Source organism: Macaca mulatta, chromosome 16 (genome assembly GCF_049350105.2).
Source record: "Macaca mulatta isolate MMU2019108-1 chromosome 16, T2T-MMU8v2.0, whole genome shotgun sequence".
Lineage (NCBI taxonomy): Eukaryota > Metazoa > Chordata > Mammalia > Primates > Cercopithecidae > Macaca > Macaca mulatta.
In genome coordinates, this window is record NC_133421.1 from 67666502 (window position 1) to 67686957 (window position 20456).

The 20456-nt window shown below is 52.7% G+C and overlaps 2 long non-coding RNA genes and 1 other non-coding gene across 3 annotated transcripts; 1 reads left to right on the plus strand and 2 right to left on the minus strand.

Annotated features, from left to right (window-relative positions):
• Positions 1-2349: 2349 nt before the first annotated feature.
• Positions 2350-9293, minus strand: LOC144335743 (uncharacterized). Its single transcript, XR_013406873.1, has 2 exons — positions 9236-9293; positions 2350-4495 (listed from the first exon to the last, which is right to left on the minus strand). It is a non-coding gene; the product is annotated as an uncharacterized LOC144335743 (long non-coding RNA).
• LOC144335739 (uncharacterized) lies at positions 2362-4553 on the plus strand. The gene is made up of 2 exons (XR_013406869.1): positions 2362-3192; positions 3827-4553. It is a non-coding gene; the product is annotated as an uncharacterized LOC144335739 (long non-coding RNA).
• A 3353-nt stretch (positions 9294-12646) lies between the features above and the next one.
• Positions 12647-12837, minus strand: LOC144336116 (U2 spliceosomal RNA). Its single transcript, XR_013407567.1, has one exon. It is a non-coding gene; the product is annotated as a U2 spliceosomal RNA (small nuclear RNA).
• Between the last annotated feature and the right edge of the window lie 7619 nt (positions 12838-20456).

The window sequence follows — 20456 nt, forward strand, 5'->3', positions numbered from 1 at the left end:
GGGCTATTCTTTCCTCCCCCTCCCTCCTCCCCTCCCCTCTCCCTCCCTCCTTCTTCCCTTCACCTCCCTCTCCCTCCTCCTCCCCCTCTCGTCCTCACCTAGCCGGCATCCGACATTTCTTTAAACTTTTATTCACACATACGTTGAGAGAATTGTTTGGTGAACACCCGTATGCCCATCACCTAAAGTCATCTTGCTGTACTTGCTTTATTATGTGTTACAGACACGTAATTGCATATTTTCTATAGCTGCACACATGGAGACAGGTACTCAGGTCTCGTCCCTCTAGCCCTTTCTCAACTGTCTGGTCCGGCAAGTTTTCGAAGAGGCCAGGGTGCAGCCCCCCGGGGAGCACATGCTCTGACTGGTTCCAGGGCTGGGCGGAGCCTTGGGAAAGGGGCCCCTGGAAGAGTTAAAGAAACAGGAAATACACACGAAAAGAGTTTTTGCTCTTGTTGGCCCAGGCTGGAGTGCAATGGAGCGATCTCGGCTCATCACAACTTCCGCCTGCCGGGTTCAAGTAATTCTCCTGCCTCAGTCTCCCGAGTAGCTGGGATTACAGGAGCGCGCCACCACGCCTGGCTAATTTTTGTTTTTGTTTTTGTTTTTGTTTGTTTGTTTTTAGTAGAGACAGGGTTTCAACATCTTGGCCAGGCTGGTCTCCAACTCCTGACCTCAGGTGATCTACCCACCTCGGCCTCCCAAAGTGCTGGGATTACAAGCCTGAGGCACGGCACCCAGTCCCATATTACTATCTTTAAAGCAAACTTGAATGCAACGATCTTCATACCGCATCCCACAAAGCCACGTAAATCGAAAAGCAGTCCGACTCTGGATGGTGAAACACATGCGGTAAACTCGAATGGAAAGATGTTTATACTGCCTCGGATAGAGACACGTAAATGAAAAAAACCGTCCCGCTTCGTAAAGTAGGGGCGCTAAACTTAAACATAACGATCCGAATATCGCATCTGAGTGTGCCAAGTAATAGCAGAGACCAGTCAGAACACGGATACTGATGTAGGTGCGGTAACCTTTAATCCAATGATCGTCACACCGCATGTGACTAAACCAAGTGAAATCTAAAGCAGCCACACTCTCCAAAGTACACGCTGCTGACTTATATACACACAAGTGTGCTAACAGGCCCCGACGATCCAATGCAAACGCGTGGAGGTAACGAAAGAACCTCCCATTCCACCTTGTCAGCAGACAGCGTTTAGAGATCTCCTTTGCTGATGTAATGCGAAATAACGGTAACTGACAGTGCAAGTCCCGCACTTAACCTCAGCCTAAATGACCAAGGCGCTGTAGGCATTAGCGTTCCTTCACAGCCCTCCTCCTCTTAGAGCCAAGTGTATTAATAGGTCCCGACAATCTGAGTGGAGATGACAAGAGGCTCCCATTCTATGAGTGGAGATAACAAGCTGACGACAAAACTCGGGTGCTCCCCCCACTGGCACCCAGCAGGCAGCACCAGCCCCCGCTCCCAGAGCCCTCCATCCTGCCCCTTCCCAAACCCCCATCAAAACACCAACCCAGTCTCCTCGCTCTCAAGTCGTTTTCCGACCTGCCTGGGAGCCACTCTGATCTCCCAGAACACCTCATTTTGTGAGTTATAAACCTTTCACGCCTTCTCGGTGCCTGTGTGGTGTCACCAGTCTCGATTTCCAAAATAAATTTTCGGTCAGTAGTGGCGGTGGGGTCCATCTAGTTCTGCAGAGTGGGAACAGCACAGAAGCTGTCGGACTTGCTGTGCACATATTCCAATTTGGGTGGAAAAGCCTCCTCACTGGGCTGGGTGGCCTCTTGTCAGTGACAAAACCAAGGGATTTGCTACTCTCTCATTTACACACACTGGTTACTGAGTGCCTCCTGTTGAACACTTTCACTTCCGGGGACAATTCGTTGTTCCAGACCAAGCTCACTACTGTCTTCACTGGACATTTCTAAGAGGTGCTTTTGGTCCCAGGGAAATACCCCGGAAGCTGTGAAGTACAACAGCCTTAGGCCCTGTCCCAAAGATTCTAATTTAATGGCTGTAGGGTGGGGCTAGGACCTCAGGATGATTCACTCCACGGAGCTATCGAGCTATTGTCCTCAACTATAGCCAAGGGGTGATAAGCACTGTTAGACACAGAAGGAATTTACACTCCCCTTCAGGAAAGACCTTTGTAGTTACGACCTCCAAGCACGGGTGTAAGGTATGACCTCACACCGGTGCTTGGATCCGGCGTTCCCGGGCTTTCATTTCGAATTTACATGCCCCGCCCTTTCAGGGAGGGCGCGGCCTCCGAGGTTGACTCCGCCCCGGGGGCCGCCTCTGCGTGGGGGAGCCGGGGCTCCGCTGGGGGCGACTTCCTGGTTTGTATCCCGCCGGCGCGAAGACAGAACCGAAGGAGACTGGGGGCGAAGGCGAGAGGGGACTGTGGAAGAGACCGCTCGGCGGAGAGCCGTCCACGTTTTCCTGGAGAAAGACGAGGTCCCAGGGCAGGAGCCCGGGCGGCGCCGGGCCTTTACTTCGTCACCAGCGGGCGGGGAGACCGGCCTCGTACCCGCCGGACGTGGGGCCCATTCAGGGAGTCGGGGAAGCCGAAGGCCTGGAGGTGCTTCCGGGAGCAGGGGCTGGAGTTCCTCTGCCGGGCGGGAGGCTGACACCAGACACCCGGCAGAGGGAGGCGGCGCGTGGATGGCGAGGGCCCGGCAAGGATTCTCCCCAGCCCCTGTGCCTGCGTCTCCTGTGGCTTCTGTGCACGGACCGTGGCCTGTGCTGTGCAGGGAAAGCTGCCTCTCTGCTCGGGACGTGGATTCCTTTCACCTCCTCCTCGCCTGGCTACTCCTGACGCAGGTTGTCAGGACTCCGCTTGGGTGTCACCCGTCCAGGAAGCCTCCCTTAATTAAGGGCCCTGGGCACTCACCCCATACGTGACTAGCAGCCCTCCTATGTATTTCGTCGCACCCCCGTTGTTTATATCAACTATTCCACTCACCACCCTTCTGGGCAATCCTTTATCTCCCCCTCTGAAATCCCATCACTGAGGGCTGGGACCCCTCCCCAGTACTTATCCCCGTTTGCCGGCGCTAGTCTGGTGCCTGGCGTGTGGAAGGCGCTCAGTAAACGTTTGTGGAGCGAAGAAACGACGCAAACGTGATGAGCACGACAGCCCGAAACAGAGAAGACGCAGTTAGGAGGTTACTGGCCCCGCGCGGGGGTAAAGGGGGAAGGTCGGGCTCGGGGTGGCAGGACACCAGAGGGCAGGGGTGACTGCCGGGGTGCTCTTGCGGGAGGATGGCCGTCAAGGCCCCCGGCAAGGTTGCGATAAAGTTTCTCTCCGAGGCACAGACTGCCGCCTGCGGGGTCAGCATTTACCTCTCCCTTCCTCCTTCCTAACCCAACTTCGGCGGAGAGCTGAGGGCTGAGGGCTTTAGGCGCATTACCTCCAACATTTATTTCACTCGACGGCCGAAGGCCGTCAGAGGTGGGCCTTATCATTAGGCACGGCCGGGGTTAGGGTGAGGCCACTCCTCCAGGGCGGAATTTCAGGGGGTGCCCCCCCCCCCCGCCCCAAACCCTTCGGCAATCAACACAAACTATAGTTCAATGCAATATATCTTACCTTGTGGGCGGCAAGCCACCCAGGGGCCGAGGCAAGAGACTGAAGGCACAAGCTGTTACAGTATAATAAAGAAAATAATCAGAATAAGAAAAGTTATACCAGAAATAGGATACAGATATGATTATATATGACTATTACTAGTCATTAGTTTGCAGCATTACTCTTTGTTCTACTACTGTAAGAATCTCTGTTCTGTTGTTTTAACCTAGGGAAAACCGGGCCATAGAGAGTTAGCAGCTGGAGGGACACGGTGAGAGGTGACCAGAAGACAAGCGTGTGAGCCCTCGGTCACGCCCGGATAAGGGCCGCTCGAGGGCTCCTTGGTCTAGCGGTAACGCCAGTGCCTGGGAAGGCCCTCCTTACTTAACAGACCTTGGTCTAGCGGTAACGCCAGTGCCCGGGAGGGCACCCGTTACTTAGCACACCGGGAAAGGGAATCTCCCTTTCTCCAGGGGAGATGGAGAACACTCTGCTCCGGCACCTCTTGTGGGAGGCCTGACATTAGCCAGGCCCGCCCTCAGTCGTCCGGAGGCTGGACCGTCTCCCTGTGATGCTGTGCTTCATTCAGTGGTCACGCTCCTTGTTCACTTTCACGTTCCGCCTGTACACCTGGCTCCTCCTTTTAAGTTCTTAGAAGATAGCAGTAGCAGAATTAGTAAAAGTACTAAAGTCTTTGATCCTTCTGATAAGTGCGTAGAAGAAATGCTGACCTATGCCGTCCTCCCTCTCCGCCTCGGCTGTCACAAAGGGAAAGACCCCCTGTCCAGTGGACACGTGACTCGCGTGACCTCTCAATCATTTGAGATGACTCACACCCCTTACCCTGCCCCCTTGCCTCGAATACAATAAAGAGCAGCCCGTCCAGGCATTCGGGGCCACTACCGGTCTCCGCGCTTGGTGGCAGTGGTCCCCCGGGCCCAGCTGTCTTTCATCCTGTCTCTGTGTCTTGTGTCTTTATTTCTACGATCTCTCGCCTCCGCACACGAAGAGAAAACCCACAGGCCCCGTAGGGCTGGACCCTACATCTGGCACCCAACGAGGATCTCTCTCTCGCTGTGTGAAGGTGCACTTTGAGCGCGGAACTCAGCGGAGGACTACCGACGACAGATTCCTGAGGCTTGCGGTCAATAGGCTGGGCGGTAAGCTTGGGCACTCAGAGTATCCCGGGGACACCATGGGACAGGCCGGTACCAAGTACTCGGCTTATTTAAATGTTATAAAGACTCTGCTTAAAGACGGAGGTGTAAAAGTTTCTACTAATAAGTGAATTAAACCAGTTCGAGGTCGTAGATCTCCTTTACCCTTGGTTTGCTACTGAGGGAACTTTAGAACTCAAACATTGGGATGAAATTGGCCGACAATTTAAAATTGCTCATAAAGGGGGACACGTTATTCCGCCCACTATTTGGCCAGTCTGGGCTTCGGTTCGCTCTGTCCTAGACTCCTTGCAGACTCGCGTGGACAACGTGGAGGCTGATCCCTCTTTCCTCTCCTCTGAGGAGGTTGAGGAAATTCTCAGTTCTCTTTCCCCTGAGGATACTGCACAGATTGAGGCCGTGATTCTACAGACGGACCTCCATTCTGACATTCCTTGGGCCCCGCCGCCCACACCAGAGCCTGCCGTGCCCCCATCATCACTTTACGATGAACTTTCAAATGATGTCCTCGCCGCCAACCAGCAGAATCCAACCGAAATATACTATCCACAGCCGTCGTCGTGGCCGGACCCTCCTATCTTTCCTCAGCCCTGCTACAGGGCCCCCCACCTTCCATCTACACAGCCCGGAAATGAGGCTATACAGCCTGAAAAAGAGGCTCTAAACTACGTTTCTATGCAGCCTGGTACGGAGGCTCTCAATTCTCAGCCCGCGAATGAGGCTCTCAACACTGTCTCTGTTCAGCCCTGCCGCAGGGCCCTCCGCCTTCCGCCTGTTCAGCCCGCCAGTGAGGCTCTCAACACTGTCTCTGTTCAGCCCTGCCGCAGGGCCCTCCGCCTTCCGCCTGTTCAGCCCGCCAGTGAGGCTCTCAACACTGTCTCTGTTCAGCCCTGCCGCAGGCCTCTCCACCTGCCGCAGGCCTCTCCACCTTCCGCCCGTTCGGCCCGGTAACGAGGCCCTCAACCCTATCCCTACTCAACCCGGTTATCCATCTCTCACTTCTGCTTCTCCTTCGGAGTATCAGGCTCGCTTGAAGCCTGTCCTGCAGTTACCGCCGGCAGCCTGGTCTTCAGGCCCCTGAAAGACCTGCTCAGCAGGTACTCGCGCCTCCACCTGGCTTACAGGTTCTCAATTCTTCCTCTATTCAAAACCCTCATTTCTTTTCTGCTTCTGGTCCGGTCACCACTGCGGTTGCCGCCACCACCATGGCCGCTCACGAGCAACAAATCACATACATTCCTTAAAATGATACTCCTCTTATGAGGGCCATCTCTCAGGCAAGGGAATACGGGGATCCCGAAGCCTGGCAATTTCCTGTAATTTTACAACCTCCGATGCCTGCCGCCCCCGTCCCTGAGGCACAGGATCAGCCACAGCCCGCTGATCCTGCCCAGCAGGTGGCTGAGCCCGCGGCTCCTCAGGCTCCTCAAGCTCCGCAGCCTGACAGTCAGGCTCCTCAGGCAAATCACCAGGCTCCACAACTGCCTGCGGCGCAGCCAGTTCCAGGTATACCTGCAGTCCGGGCAGTAGTCCAACCAGATCCTCTTCATCCAGGCCAGGTCCAGCTACGCCCTGCTTCTTGGGAAAGTTTTTCTTCTAAATTCCTCAAAGATTTCAAAGAATCAGTGAAGCAATACGGCACCAACTCCCCTTTTGTCCGGTCCACATTAAAAGCCCTCGCAGAAGATAAACAGCACTTTGGTGCCTTATGATTGGTAAATTCTAGCAAAATCGGTATTATCTAAATCCCAATATTTACAATTCGGGACTTGGTGGGTCGATGCTGTCCAGGATCGAGTTCAGCTTAATCAAGGCTCTAATCCTCCTGTTAATGTTGCAGCTGACCAGTTATTGGGAAGGGGACAATGGCCTGCAACTACAAATCAAACTATACTAAATGATGAGGTCATTCAACAGCTTCGCAAATGCTGCCTGTATACTAGTAATAGCGCACTTATACCAGTCCCTAACGATGACAGGTTTCCCGCTCAACCAGAGGAAAAGGGTATGCAGTTTAATTTGTCAACTGGATATAAATTCCCGCCATTGTGCATAGCAATGTCACCTGGCTGCTTGGCTTTCTCTAATCAAAATTGGATGTGGACCGTACCATCCTCTAGTAATGATTCTTATGAAGTACATCATGTGTTCAGTAGTAATTCTTTTCAGATCATGGCTGTTGAACTTAATCCTCATGAGGAATGGAGAGTTCCCGTCACCACCAAAAATAATACAACAAAAGGACTGCCAGACTGTTCAAGAGAACCTACCGAGGGAACTTGTTTAGGGAACTCAATCATATGGAATGACTGTAATGCTCCAAAAGCCGTACGTAGTGTTACGGAGCCTAGTTACAGGAGCTGTTATTGACTGGGCTCCAAGAGGGTATTATTGGCGGAACTACTCCGGCCAAAATACCCAATGCTCTGAGTTCAATTATTTGATACATCGCGTACGAGACGGATGGCAGTCCTGCAGGTTGAGGGAATGGGTGTCTCCTTACCCATTCAAATGGATGGACTCAGGAATCGTTCCTCCTAGACCAAAAACGATTCATCCTATTGTTGCCCCAGAACATCCTCGATTACGGAAATTAGCTGCGGCCACGACCGGAATCAGACTATGGGACGCTACCTACCAAATCTCTCCCACCAATACCAAAACACCCATGTTTAAAGTCACTGTAATGTCAGAACAGGTAATACCTATCAGGAGCCTACAAGGGATAACCCCCTTATATGCTGTTAGTTGGAATTATAAATGTCACTCCCAATAGACAAACTATAGAATGTGATGACTGCAAACTCATCACATGTATTGATGCCCCTTTTGATCCCAGAACAAGTATTCTCCTGGTGAGGGCTAGGGAGGGCGTATGGATACCAGTTTCCTTACACCGTCCATGGGAGTCTTCTCCCTCTATTCACATAGTCAATGAAGTTCTTAGACGTACCCTTCAGACAACTAAGAGGTTCCTCTTTACTCTTACTGCAGTCATTGCGGGATTAATTGCGGTTACTGCCACAGCAGCGGCCGCTGGACTTGCTATCCACAATTCTGTCCAGACCGCTCAATATGTGGAAGCATGGCAGAAAAACTCCACTAGACTCCGGAATTCTCAGGCTCAGGCTGATCAAAAATTGGCTAATCAAATTAATGATCTCCGCCAGAGTATGATATGGCTGGGAGATAGAGTTATGAATTTGGAACACCGTATGCAATTACAATGTGATTGGAATACTTCTGATTATTACATAAGGCCTTATGCTGATAATAAAGATCAGCATAGCTGGAAAGAGTCATGAGACTTAAATTTAAAAGCCTGGGATGATAACCTAACGTTAGGTATCTCAAAACTTAAAGAACAAATTTTTGAGGACTCGCAGGCTCACTTAACTACCATTCCTGGATCAGACATCTTTGAAGGAATAACCAAAGGGTTATCTGATCCAAATCCCTTTAAATGGATCAAACCCCTCAGAAGACCACTGTTGTCTTTGGCATTATTAACGTCGGTACGTTTATGTTGGCTGCTTTTAGTCTGCAGATGTCTCCGAGGGGTCCGAGGACAAGTCTGAAGTCAACGACAAGCAATGATGGCAGTGACGATCCTGGTCAATAAAAAGGGGGGCGATGGGGGCGGTAAGACAGCCAGGTGCCGAGGCAAGAGGCTGAAGCCACAAGCTGTTCCAGTATAATAAAGAAAATAATTAGAATAAGAAAAGTGATACTAGAAATAGGATACAGATATGATTATATGTGAACAGTGTTAATCATTAGTTTGTAGTATGACTCTCTGTTCTGTGATTACAATAATCTCCGTTCTCTTATTATAACCTAGGAAAAACCAGGCCATACAGAGTTAGGAGCGGAAGGGACACAGTGAGAGGTGACCAGAAGACAAGAGTGTGAGCCCTCGGTCACGCCCAGATAAAAGCCGCTTGAGGGCTCCTTGGTGTAGCGGTAGCGCCAGTGCCTGGGAAGGCACCCGTTACTTAGCACACCGGGAAAGGGAATCTCCGTTTCTCCAGGGGAGTTAGAGAACACTCTGCTCCACCACCTCTTGTGGGAGGGCCTGACATTAGCCAGGCGTGCCCGCAGTCGTCCGGAGGCTTAAACGTCTCCCTGTGATGCTGTGCTTCAGCGGTCACGCTCCGTGTTCACTTTCACGTTCCGCCTGTACACCTGGCTCCTCCTTTTGAGTTCTTAGAAGAGAGCAGTGGCAGAATTAGTAAAAGGACTAAAGTCTTTGATCTTTCTGATAAGTGCATAGAAGAAATGCTGACGTTTGCTGTCCTCCCTCTCCACCTCGGCTACCACAAAGGGAAAGGCCCCCCTGTCCCGTGGACACGTGACTCGCGTGACCTATCAATCAATCATCTGAGATGACTCACACTCCTTACCCTGCCCCCTTGCCTTGAATACAATAAATAGCAGCGCCGTCCAGGCACTGGGGGCCACTACGGTCTCCGCGCTTTGGTGGCAGTGGTCTCCCGGGCCCAGCTGTCTTTCTTCCTATCTCTTTGTCTTGCGTCTTTATTTCTACGATCTCTCGTCTCCGCACACGAAGAGAAAACCCACAGACCCGGTAGAGCTGGACCCCACATTATCTCGATTATAAGATAATCAAGATATTCACGTGGACTACTGAATCTTTCGGTGCCCCCTTACTATTCTGCTTTCTCCCACCGGCGAGTGTTTCCCTCATTTCACGCCATCCCAATCTCCGCCGCCCTGTCTTGTCATCCCCCATTCTACTGCCCAGCGCAGTGCACTATGGCAGCCGCTAGCCACAGGTATCTAGGGAGCCCTGGAAATGTGGTCAGTTCTAATGGAGCTGTGCTGTAAAGTGTCAAATACACATGGGATTTTGAAGACAGGATGAGTACAACTCTCACATTTTTTTTTCTTTTTTTTTTTTCTTTTTTCTGACGGAGGTTCCGCTCTTGTTACCCAGGCTGGAGTCCAATGGCGCGATCTGGGCTCACCGCACCCTCCGCCTCCCGGGTTCAAGCGATTCTCCTGCCTCAGCCTCCCGAGTAGCTGGGACTACAGGCATGCGCCACCACGCCCGGCTAAGTTTGTACTTTTAGTACAGACGGGCTTTCTCCATGTTGGTCAGGCTGGTCTCCAACTCCCTACCTCTGGTGATCTGCCCAGCTGCCGCCTCCCAAAGTGTTGGGATTACAGGCGTGAGCCACCGCGCCCGGCTTTTTTGTTGCTGTTTGTTTGTTTTTGTTTTGTTTTGTTTTGTTTTGTTTTGTGTTTTCTTGAGACAAAGTCTTGCTCTGTCACTCAGGCTGGAGTGCAGTGGCACGATCTCAGCTCAGTCCAGCCTCTACCTCCCGGGTTCCAGCGATTCTCCTGCGTCAGCCTCCCGGGTAACTGGGATTACAGGCGTACGCCACCACGCCTGGCTGATTTTTGTATTTTTCCGGGGCTTTCGCCACGTTGGCCAGGCTGGTCTCGAGCTCCTGACCTCAGGCGATCCGCCCGCCTGGGCCTCCCAAAGCGCTGGGATCACAGATGTAAGCCACCGCACCGGGCTCTTTAATTCTGTCTTTATTTTCTGAGATAAGAGTCTCGCTCGAATGCTCAGGTTGGACTGGAATGGCGTGATCTAGGCTCGCTGAAACTTCCGCCGCCCGGGTTCAAGCGATTCTCCTGTCTCAGCCTCCCGAGTAGCTGGGATTATGGACGCACAGCACCACGCCCGGCTAATTTTTGTGGTCTTTGTGTCTTCTGTCTTCTGCTCTTCAGTACTGCATAGAGCCGCAGAAGACTAGTGAGTCGAACAAACAGCCCCTCTTGCAGCAGTTGTTGATCACAGGGCTGCCCCTGCTACTCATCCTGTGTCTCTCCTCCAAATCCCCCCTCCTCCTCAGCTATCACCACTGCCGATGCTGGTGGTTTCCCTGGGTACCGTGAACCAAACTCTCATCCCTGAGGGGCCGAGGCTCGCCGTGGCCACGCCCTTCTCAAGTCAGGGTTCCCGCACATTCACAGTTACAGGTGGCCCTGGGAGCAACACCTGGCACCCAAACAGATCACCAGAGTCCACACGTAGTCCACCTGCCCTCCCTGCATGAGATCAGCTCTTCCTCCTCCCGATGATAGATCAGGGTCAATGATCCCTGCCAAGATGGCCACTGCTCCAGCCTGCTGCTCCAACCTGTCCAGCCGCAGCTGTAGCCTGAAGGCTTGAAGTTCAATGGGACCCTCTCCCGCTTTCTACAAACTGGTTCCTTTATTTTTATGTTTATTGATTTGGGATGGGGTCTGGCTCTGTCACCCAGGCTGGAGTGCAGCGGTGCAGTCACTGCTCAGTGCAGCACCCACCTCCCAGCCTCCATCCATCCTCCTGCCTCAGCCTCTGGAATAGCTGGGGTGCAGATACGCCCCAGCCCGAACAGGGTTTCACTAGGTTGCCTGGGCTCTTTCTTTTTGTGTGTGTGTTTGTTTGTTTGTTTCGAGACGGGGCTCCGGCTCTGCAGCCGGGGCTGCAGTGCAATGGTGTGATCTCACCTCACCTCGCTGCGGCCTTCCGGGCTCCGGCGATCCTCCCAGTGTGCCCGGCCTGGAGACCGCCTTCAGAGAAAGAAGCAGGGGGAGTTTTGCGGAGGACAGACAAGATTTCTGGAGTTTGGAAAGGGTGAGAGATTGGGCCAGCAAAAGGAACATTCCGATCTTTATGTTGGGATGCAATTTATAGATACAGGGATGAGACCCAAAAGAGCCGGCAGAGATTTGTCATCACGGTTGCAAGGCAACTGCCGGTGGCTGATCCCGTAAACGATGTGCATACCTAGAACGGAGCCTACAGATGCATCAAGCATGAACGGCGGAGCCACGATGCTTGGACTGCCCCGATACATGGCTTATATTACCTGCACCGCAGTTTTTCCTGGGCAAACACGGAAGCGTGTCGCCGGTGCGTTGGCACCTGCCTTCAAGTGCCAGCTACTCAGCGGGCCGAAGAGGAAGAACTTCCTACTAGAAGGACACATGGACACGTATGTTGATTTACAGTAGCAAAGACTTGGAACCAACTCGAATGCCCATCAACGATAGGCTGGATAAGGAAAACGTGGCACGTATACACCATGGAATTACTAGGCAGCCATAAAAAAGGATGAGTTCATGTCCTTCATTCTCAGCAGACTGACACAGGAACCGAAACCCAAACTCCTAAGTGGGAGTTGAACGGTGAGAACACATGGACACAGGAAGGGGAACATCACACACCGGGCCCTGGCGGGGCGTGGGGTGCAAGGGGAGAGAGAGCATTCGAACAAATACCCAACGCATGCAGGGCTTCAAACCTAGATGACTGGTTGATAGGTGCAGCAGAGCACCGTGGCACACGTACACCTATGTTCCAAACGTGCACGTCCTGCACATGTACCCCAGAACTTGTGGGGGGGCGGAGGGGGGATACCAAAAAGGAGGGGGGGGAGACAGAGAGAGAGACATAGAGAGAGACAGAGAGAGAGAGAGAGAGAGAGAGAGAGAGAGAGAGAGAGAGAGAGAGAGGAAGGAAGGGAGTGAGTTCAATTCCGGGTGGATCCCATTCCCTTAAAAGGTCACCACCACTCGACTGCCAAGCTGAGATCTAACGTCCTCCAAAGGAGTAGTCAGTCGGCTGCGGGGGGGTCGTAGCCTTCCCAAAGCGCTGCAGTCACAGCGTAAATGGAAGCGTGCCAGGGAGCAAGGCCTACCGTCTGCCGCCCGCAGGTCAGAAACCCCACGGTACTCCAACGAGCAGTTGAAGCGGCAAGACGGCGTATCACACACGCTTGGCGTGCAAGCCGCCCCGCCCATGCTCTCTCTCTCTCGCCCCTTCTACTTTTAGCAAACGCGTTGTATCCCCGGAGGGGGTGCACCGTTCCTGGAGGTACTGCAATACCAGGTTGATGCGTGGAGTGGACGGAGCAAGCTCCTATTCCATCTCCCTGCTCCAAAAATCCATTCAATATATTGTCCTCGGATAGAGGACGTATCAGATATTAAACTGATAAGAACAGATACTACACTTGATCTTAGCCAAAAGGCCGAGAAGCGATGCCGTCGCCTTCGCGCCCGCCGTCACCGTCCCACTCTCATCCACATTCAAGTCGCGGTGAGAGCCCCACCCGCGCTCCTTGCCCCATCCCCTCTGTCTCGTCCACCCCACTATGGACGCCGTTACACACTCGGGCTCATTTCTTATTCTCCACCTTTGAAAAGGGAAATCTTACACCCGTGCTTGGATCCGGCGTTCCCGGGCTTTCATTTCAAATTTGCATACCCCGCCCTTTCACGGAGGGCGCGGCCTCCGCGGTTGACTCCGCCCCCGGGGCCGCCTCTGCCTCGGGGAGCCGGGGCTCCGCTGGGGGCGACTTCCTGGTTTCTACCCAGCCAGCGCCAAGACAGAACCGAAGGAGACTGGGGGCGAAGGCGAGAGGGGTCTGTGGAAGAGACCGCTCGGCGGAGAGCGGTCCACCTTTTCCTGGAGAAAGACGAGGTCCCAGGGCAGGAGCCCGGGCGGCGCCGGGCCTTTACTTCGTCACCAGCGGGCGGGGAGACCGGCCTCGTACCCGCCGGACGAGGGGCCCATTCCGAGTCAGGGAAGCCGAAGGCCTGGAGGGGCTTCCGGGAGCAGGGGCTGGAGTTCCTCTGCCGGGCGGGAGGCTGACACCAGACACCCGGCAGAGGGAGGCGGCGCGTGGATGGCGAGGGCCCGGCAAGGATTCTCCCCAGCCCCTGTGCCTGCGTCTCCTGTGGCTTCTGTGCACGGACCGTGTCCTGTGCTGTGCAGGGAAAGCTGCCTCTCTGCTCGGGACGTGGATTCCTTTCACCTCCTCCTCGCCTGGCTACTCCTGACGCAGGTTGTCAGGACTCCGCTTGGGTGTCACCCGTCCAGGAAGCCTCCCTTAATTAAGGGCCCTGGGCACTCACCCCATACGTGACTAGCAGCCCTCCTATGTATTTCGTCGCACCCCCGTTGTTTATATCAACTATTCCACTCACCACCCTTCTGGGCAATCCTTTATCTCCCCCTCTGAAATCCCATCACTGAGGGCTGGGACCCCTCCCCAGTACTTATCCCCGTTTGCCGGCGCTAGTCTGGTGCCTGGCGTGTGGAAGGCGCTCAGTAAACGTTTGTGGAGCGAAGAAAGGACGCAAACGTGATGAGCACGACAGCCCGAAACAGAGAAGACGCAGTTAGGAGGTTACTGGCCCCGCGCGGGGGTAAAGGGGGAAGGTCGGGCTCGGGGTGGCAGGACACCAGAGGGCAGGGGTGACTGCCGGGGTGCTCTTGCGGGAGGATGGCCGTCAAGGCCCCCGGCAAGGTTGCGATAAAGTTTCTCTCCGAGGCACAGACTGCCGCCTGCGGGGTCAGCATTTACCTCTCCCTTCCTCCTTCCTAACCCAACTTCGGCGGAGAGCTGAGGGCTGAGGGCTTTAGGCGCATTACCTCCAACATTTATTTCACTCGACGGCCGAAGGCCGTCAGAGGTGGGCCTTATCATTAGGCACGGCCGGGGTTAGGGTGAGGCCACTCCTCCAGGGCGGAATTTCAGAGGGTGCCCCCCCCCGGCCCCAAACCCTTCGGCAATCAACACAAACTATAGTTCAATGCAATATATCTTACCTTGTGGGCGGCAAGCCACCCAGGGGCCGAGGCAAGAGACTGAAGGCACAAGCTGTTACAGTATAATAAAGAAAATAATCAGAATAAGAAAAGTTATACCAGAAATAGGATACAGATATGATTATATATGACTATTACTAGTCATTAGTTTGCAGCATTACTCTTTGTTCTACTACTGTAAGAATCTCTGTTCTGTTGTTTTAACCTAGGGAAAACCGGGCCATAGAGAGTTAGCAGCTGGAGGGACACGGTGAGAGGTGACCAGAAGACAAGCGTGTGAGCCCTCGGTCACGCCCGGATAAGGGCCGCTCGAGGGCTCCTTGGTCTAGCGGTAACGCCAGTGCCTGGGAAGGCCCTCCTTACTTAACAGACCTTGGTCTAGCGGTAACGCCAGTGCCCGGGAGGGCACCCGTTACTTAGCACACCGGGAAAGGGAATCTCCCTTTCTCCAGGGGAGATGGAGAACACTCTGCTCCGGCACCTCTTGTGGGAGGCCTGACATTAGCCAGGCCCGCCCTCAGTCGTCCGGAGGCTGGACCGTCTCCCTGTGATGCTGTGCTTCATTCAGTGGTCACGCTCCTTGTTCACTTTCACGTTCCGCCTGTACACCTGGCTCCTCCTTTTAAGTTCTTAGAAGATAGCAGTAGCAGAATTAGTAAAAGTACTAAAGTCTTTGATCCTTCTGATAAGTGCGTAGAAGAAATGCTGACCTATGCCGTCCTCCCTCTCCGCCTCGGCTGTCACAAAGGGAAAGACCCCCTGTCCAGTGGACACGTGACTCGCGTGACCTCTCAATCATTTGAGATGACTCACACCCCTTACCCTGCCCCCTTGCCTCGAATACAATAAAGAGCAGCCCGTCCAGGCATTCGGGGCCACTACCGGTCTCCGCGCTTGGTGGCAGTGGTCCCCCGGGCCCAGCTGTCTTTCATCCTGTCTCTGTGTCTTGTGTCTTTATTTCTACGATCTCTCGCCTCCGCACACGAAGAGAAAACCCACAGGCCCCGTAGGGCTGGACCCTACATCTGGCACCCAACGAGGATCTCTCTCTCGCTGTGTGAAGGTGCACTTTGAGCGCGGAACTCAGCGGAGGACTACCGACGACAGATTCCTGAGGCTTGCGGTCAATAGGCTGGGCGGTAAGCTTGGGCACTCAGAGTATCCCGGGGACACCATGGGACAGGCCGGTACCAAGTACTCGGCTTATTTAAATGTTATAAAGACTCTGCTTAAAGACGGAGGTGTAAAAGTTTCTACTAATAAGTGAATTAAACCAGTTCGAGGTCGTAGATCTCCTTTACCCTTGGTTTGCTACTGAGGGAACTTTAGAACTCAAACATTGGGATGAAATTGGCCGACAATTTAAAATTGCTCATAAAGGGGGACACGTTATTCCGCCCACTATTTGGCCAGTCTGGGCTTCGGTTCGCTCTGTCCTAGACTCCTTGCAGACTCGCGTGGACAACGTGGAGGCTGATCCCTCTTTCCTCTCCTCTGAGGAGGTTGAGGAAATTCTCAGTTCTCTTTCCCCTGAGGATACTGCACAGATTGAGGCCGTGATTCTACAGACGGACCTCCATTCTGACATTCCTTGGGCCCCGCCGCCCACACCAGAGCCTGCCGTGCCCCCCCCCCGAAAGTTTACGATGAACTTTCAAATGATGTCCTCGCCGCCAACCAGCAGAATCCAACCGAAATATACTATCCACAGCCGTCGTCGTGGCCGGACCCTCCTATCTTTCCTCAGCCCTGCTACAGGGCCCCCCACCTTCCATCTACACAGCCCGGAAATGAGGCTATACAGTCTGAAAAAGAGGCTCTAAACTACGTTTCTATGCAGCCTGGTACGGAGGCTCTCAATTCTCAGCCCGCGAATGAGGCTCTCAACACTGTCTCTGTTCAGCCCTGCCGCAGGGCCCTCCACCTTCCGCCTGTTCAGCTCGCCAGTGAGGCTCTCAACACTGTCTCTGTTCAGCCCTGCCGCAGGGCCCTCCGCCTTCCGCCTGTTCAGCCCGCCAGTGAGGCTCTCAACACTGTCTCTGTTCAGCCCTGCCGCAGGGCCCTCCGCCTTCCGCCTGTTCAGCCCGCCAGTGAGGCTCTCAACACTGTCTCTGTTCAGCCCTGCCGCAGGCCTCTCCACCTGCCGCAGGCCTCTCCACCTTCCGCCCGTTCGGCCCGGTAACGAGGCCCTCAACCCTATCCCTACTCAACCCGGTTATCCATCTCTCACTTCTGCTTCTCCTTCGGAGTATCAGGCTCGCTTGAAGCCTGTCCTGCAGTTACCGCCGGCAGCCTGGTCTTCAGGCCCCTGAAAGACCTGCTCAGCAGGTACTCGCGCCTCCACCTGGCTTACAGGTTCTCAATTCTTCCTCTATTCAAAACCCTCATTTCTTTTCTGCTTCTGGTCCGGTCACCACTGCGGTTGCCGCCACCACCATGGCCGCTCACGAGCAACAAATCACATACATTCCTTAAAATGATACTCCTCTTATGAGGGCCATCTCTCAGGCAAGGGAATACGGGGATCCCGAAGCCTGGCAATTTCCTGTAATTTTACAACCTCCGATGCCTGCCGCCCCCGTCCCTGAGGCACAGGATCAGCCACAGCCCGCTGATCCTGCCCAGCAGGTGGCTGAGCCCGCGGCTCCTCAGGCTCCTCAAGCTCCGCAGCCTGACAGTCAGGCTCCTCAGGCAAATCACCAGGCTCCACAACTGCCTGCGGCGCAGCCAGTTCCAGGTATACCTGCAGTCCGGGCAGTAGTCCAACCAGATCCTCTTCATCCAGGCCAGGTCCAGCTACGCCCTGCTTCTTGGGAAAGTTTTTCTTCTAAATTCCTCAAAGATTTCAAAGAATCAGTGAAGCAATACGGCACCAACTCCCCTTTTGTCCGGTCCACATTAAAAGCCCTCGCAGAAGATAAACAGCAGTTTCGTGCCTTATGATTGGTAAATTCTAGCAAAATCGGTATTATCTAAATCCCAATATTTACAATTCGGGACTTGGTGGGTCGATGCTGTCCAGGATCGAGTTCAGCTTAATCAAGGCTCTAATCCTCCTGTTAATGTTGCAGCTGACCAGTTATTGGGAAGGGGACAATGGCCTGCAACTACAAATCAAACTATACTAAATGATGAGGTCATTCAACAGCTTCGCAAATGCTGCCTGTATACTAGTAATAGCGCACTTATACCAGTCCCTAACGATGACAGGTTTCCCGCTCAACCAGAGGAAAAGGGTATGCAGTTTAATTTGTCAATTGGATATAAATTCCCACCATTGTGCATAGCAATGTCACCTGGCTGCTTGGCTTTCTCTAATCAAAATTGGATGTGGACCGTACCATCCTCTAGTAATGATTCTTATGAAGTACATCATGTGTTCAGTAGTAATTCTTTTCAGATCATGGCTGTTGAACTTAATCCTCATGAGGAATGGAGAGTTCCCGTCACCACCAAAAATAATACAACAAAAGGACTGCCAGACTGTTCAAGAGAACCTACCGAGGGAACTTGTTTAGGGAACTCAATCATATGGAATGACTGTAATGCTCCAAAAGCCGTACGTAGTGTTACGGAGCCTAGTTACAGGAGCTGTTATTGACTGGGCTCCAAGCGGGTATTATTGGCGGAACTACTCCGGCCAAAATACCCAATGCTCTGAGTTCAATTATTTGATACATCGCGTACGAGACGGATGGCAGTCCTGCAGGTTGAGGGAATGGGTGTCTCCTTACCCATTCAAATGGATGGACTCAGGAATCGTTCCTCCTAGACCAAAAACGATTCATCCTATTGTTGCCCCAGAACATCCTCGATTACGGAAATTAGCTGCGGCCACGACCGGAATCAGACTATGGGACGCTACCTACCAAATCTCTCCCACCAATACCAAAACACCCATATTTAAAGTCACTGTAATGTCAGAACAGGTAATACCTATCAGGAGCCTACAAGGGATAACCCCCTTATATGCTGTTAGTTGGAATTATAAATGTCACTCCCAATAGACAAACTATAGAATGTGATGACTGCAAACTCATCACATGTATTGATGCCCCTTTTGATCCCAGAACAAGTATTCTCCTGGTGAGGGCTAGGGAGGGCGTATGGATACCAGTTTCCTTACACCGTCCATGGGAGTCTTCTCCCTCTATTCACATAGTCAATGAAGTTCTTAGACGTACCCTTCAGACAACTAAGAGGTTCCTCTTTACTCTTACTGCAGTCATTGCGGGATTAATTGCGGTTACTGCCACAGCAGCGGCCGCTGGACTTGCTATCCACAATTCTGTCCAGACCGCTCAATATGTGGAAGCATGGCAGAAAAACTCCACTAGACTCCGGAATTCTCAGGCTCAGGCTGATCAAAAATTGGCTAATCAAATTAATGATCTCCGCCAGAGTATGATATGGCTGGGAGATAGAGTTATGAATTTGGAACACCGTATGCAATTACAATGTGATTGGAATACTTCTGATTATTACATAAGGCCTTATGCTGATAATAAAGATCAGCATAGCTGGAAAAAGTCATGAGACTTAAATTTAAAAGCCTGGGATGATAACCTAACGTTAGGTATCTCAAAACTTAAAGAACAAATTTTTGAGGACTCGCAGGCTCACTTAACTACCATTCCTGGATCAGACATCTTTGAAGGAATAACCAAAGGGTTATCTGATCCAAATCCCTTTAAATGGATCAAACCCCTCAGAAGACCACTGTTGTCTTTGGCATTATTAACGTCGGTACGTTTATGTTGGCTGCTTTTAGTCTGCAGATGTCTCCGAGGGGTCCGAGGACAAGTCTGAAGTCAACGACAAGCAATGATGGCAGTGACGATCCTGGTCAATAAAAAGGGGGGCGATGGGGGCGGTAAGACAGCCAGGTGCCGAGGCAAGAGGCTGAAGCCACAAGCTGTTCCAGTATAATAAAGAAAATAATTAGAATAAGAAAAGTGATACTAGAAATAGGATACAGATATGATTATATGTGAACAGTGTTAATCATTAGTTTGTAGTATGACTCTCTGTTCTGTGATTACAATAATCTCCGTTCTCTTATTATAACCTAGGAAAAACCAGGCCATACAGAGTTAGGAGCGGAAGGGACACAGTGAGAGGTGACCAGAAGACAAGAGTGTGAGCCCTCGGTCACGCCCAGATAAAAGCCGCTTGAGGGCTCCTTGGTGTAGCGGTAGCGCCAGTGCCTGGGAAGGCACCCGTTACTTAGCACACCGGGAAAGGGAATCTCCGTTTCTCCAGGGGAGTTAGAGAACACTCTGCTCCACCACCTCTTGTGGGAGGGCCTGACATTAGCCAGGCGTGCCCGCAGTCGTCCGGAGGCTTAAACGTCTCCCTGTGATGCTGTGCTTCAGCGGTCACGCTCCGTGTTCACTTTCACGTTCCGCCTGTACACCTGGCTCCTCCTTTTGAGTTCTTAGAAGAGAGCAGTGGCAGAATTAGTAAAAGGACTAAAGTCTTTGATCTTTCTGATAAGTGCATAGAAGAAATGCTGACGTTTGCTGTCCTCCCTCTCCACCTCGGCTACCACAAAGGGAAAGGCCCCCCTGTCCCGTGGACACGTGACTCGCGTGACCTATCAATCAATCATCTGAGATGACTCACACTCCTTACCCTGCCCCCTTGCCTTGAATACAATAAATAGCAGCGCCGTCCAGGCACTGGGGGCCACTACGGTCTCCGCGCTTTGGTGGCAGTGGTCTCCCGGGCCCAGCTGTCTTTCTTCCTATCTCTTTGTCTTGCGTCTTTATTTCTACGATCTCTCGTCTCCGCACACGAAGAGAAAACCCACAGACCCGGTAGAGCTGGACCCCACATTATCTCGATTATAAGATAATCAAGATATTCACGTGGACTACTGAATCTTTCGGTGCCCCCTTACTATTTTGCTTTCTCCCACCGGCGAGTGTTTCCCTCATTTCACGCCATCCCAATCTCCGCCGCCCTGTCTTGTCATCCCCCATTCTACTGCCCAGCGCAGTGCACTATGGCAGCCGCTAGCCACAGGTATCTAGGGAGCCCTGGAAA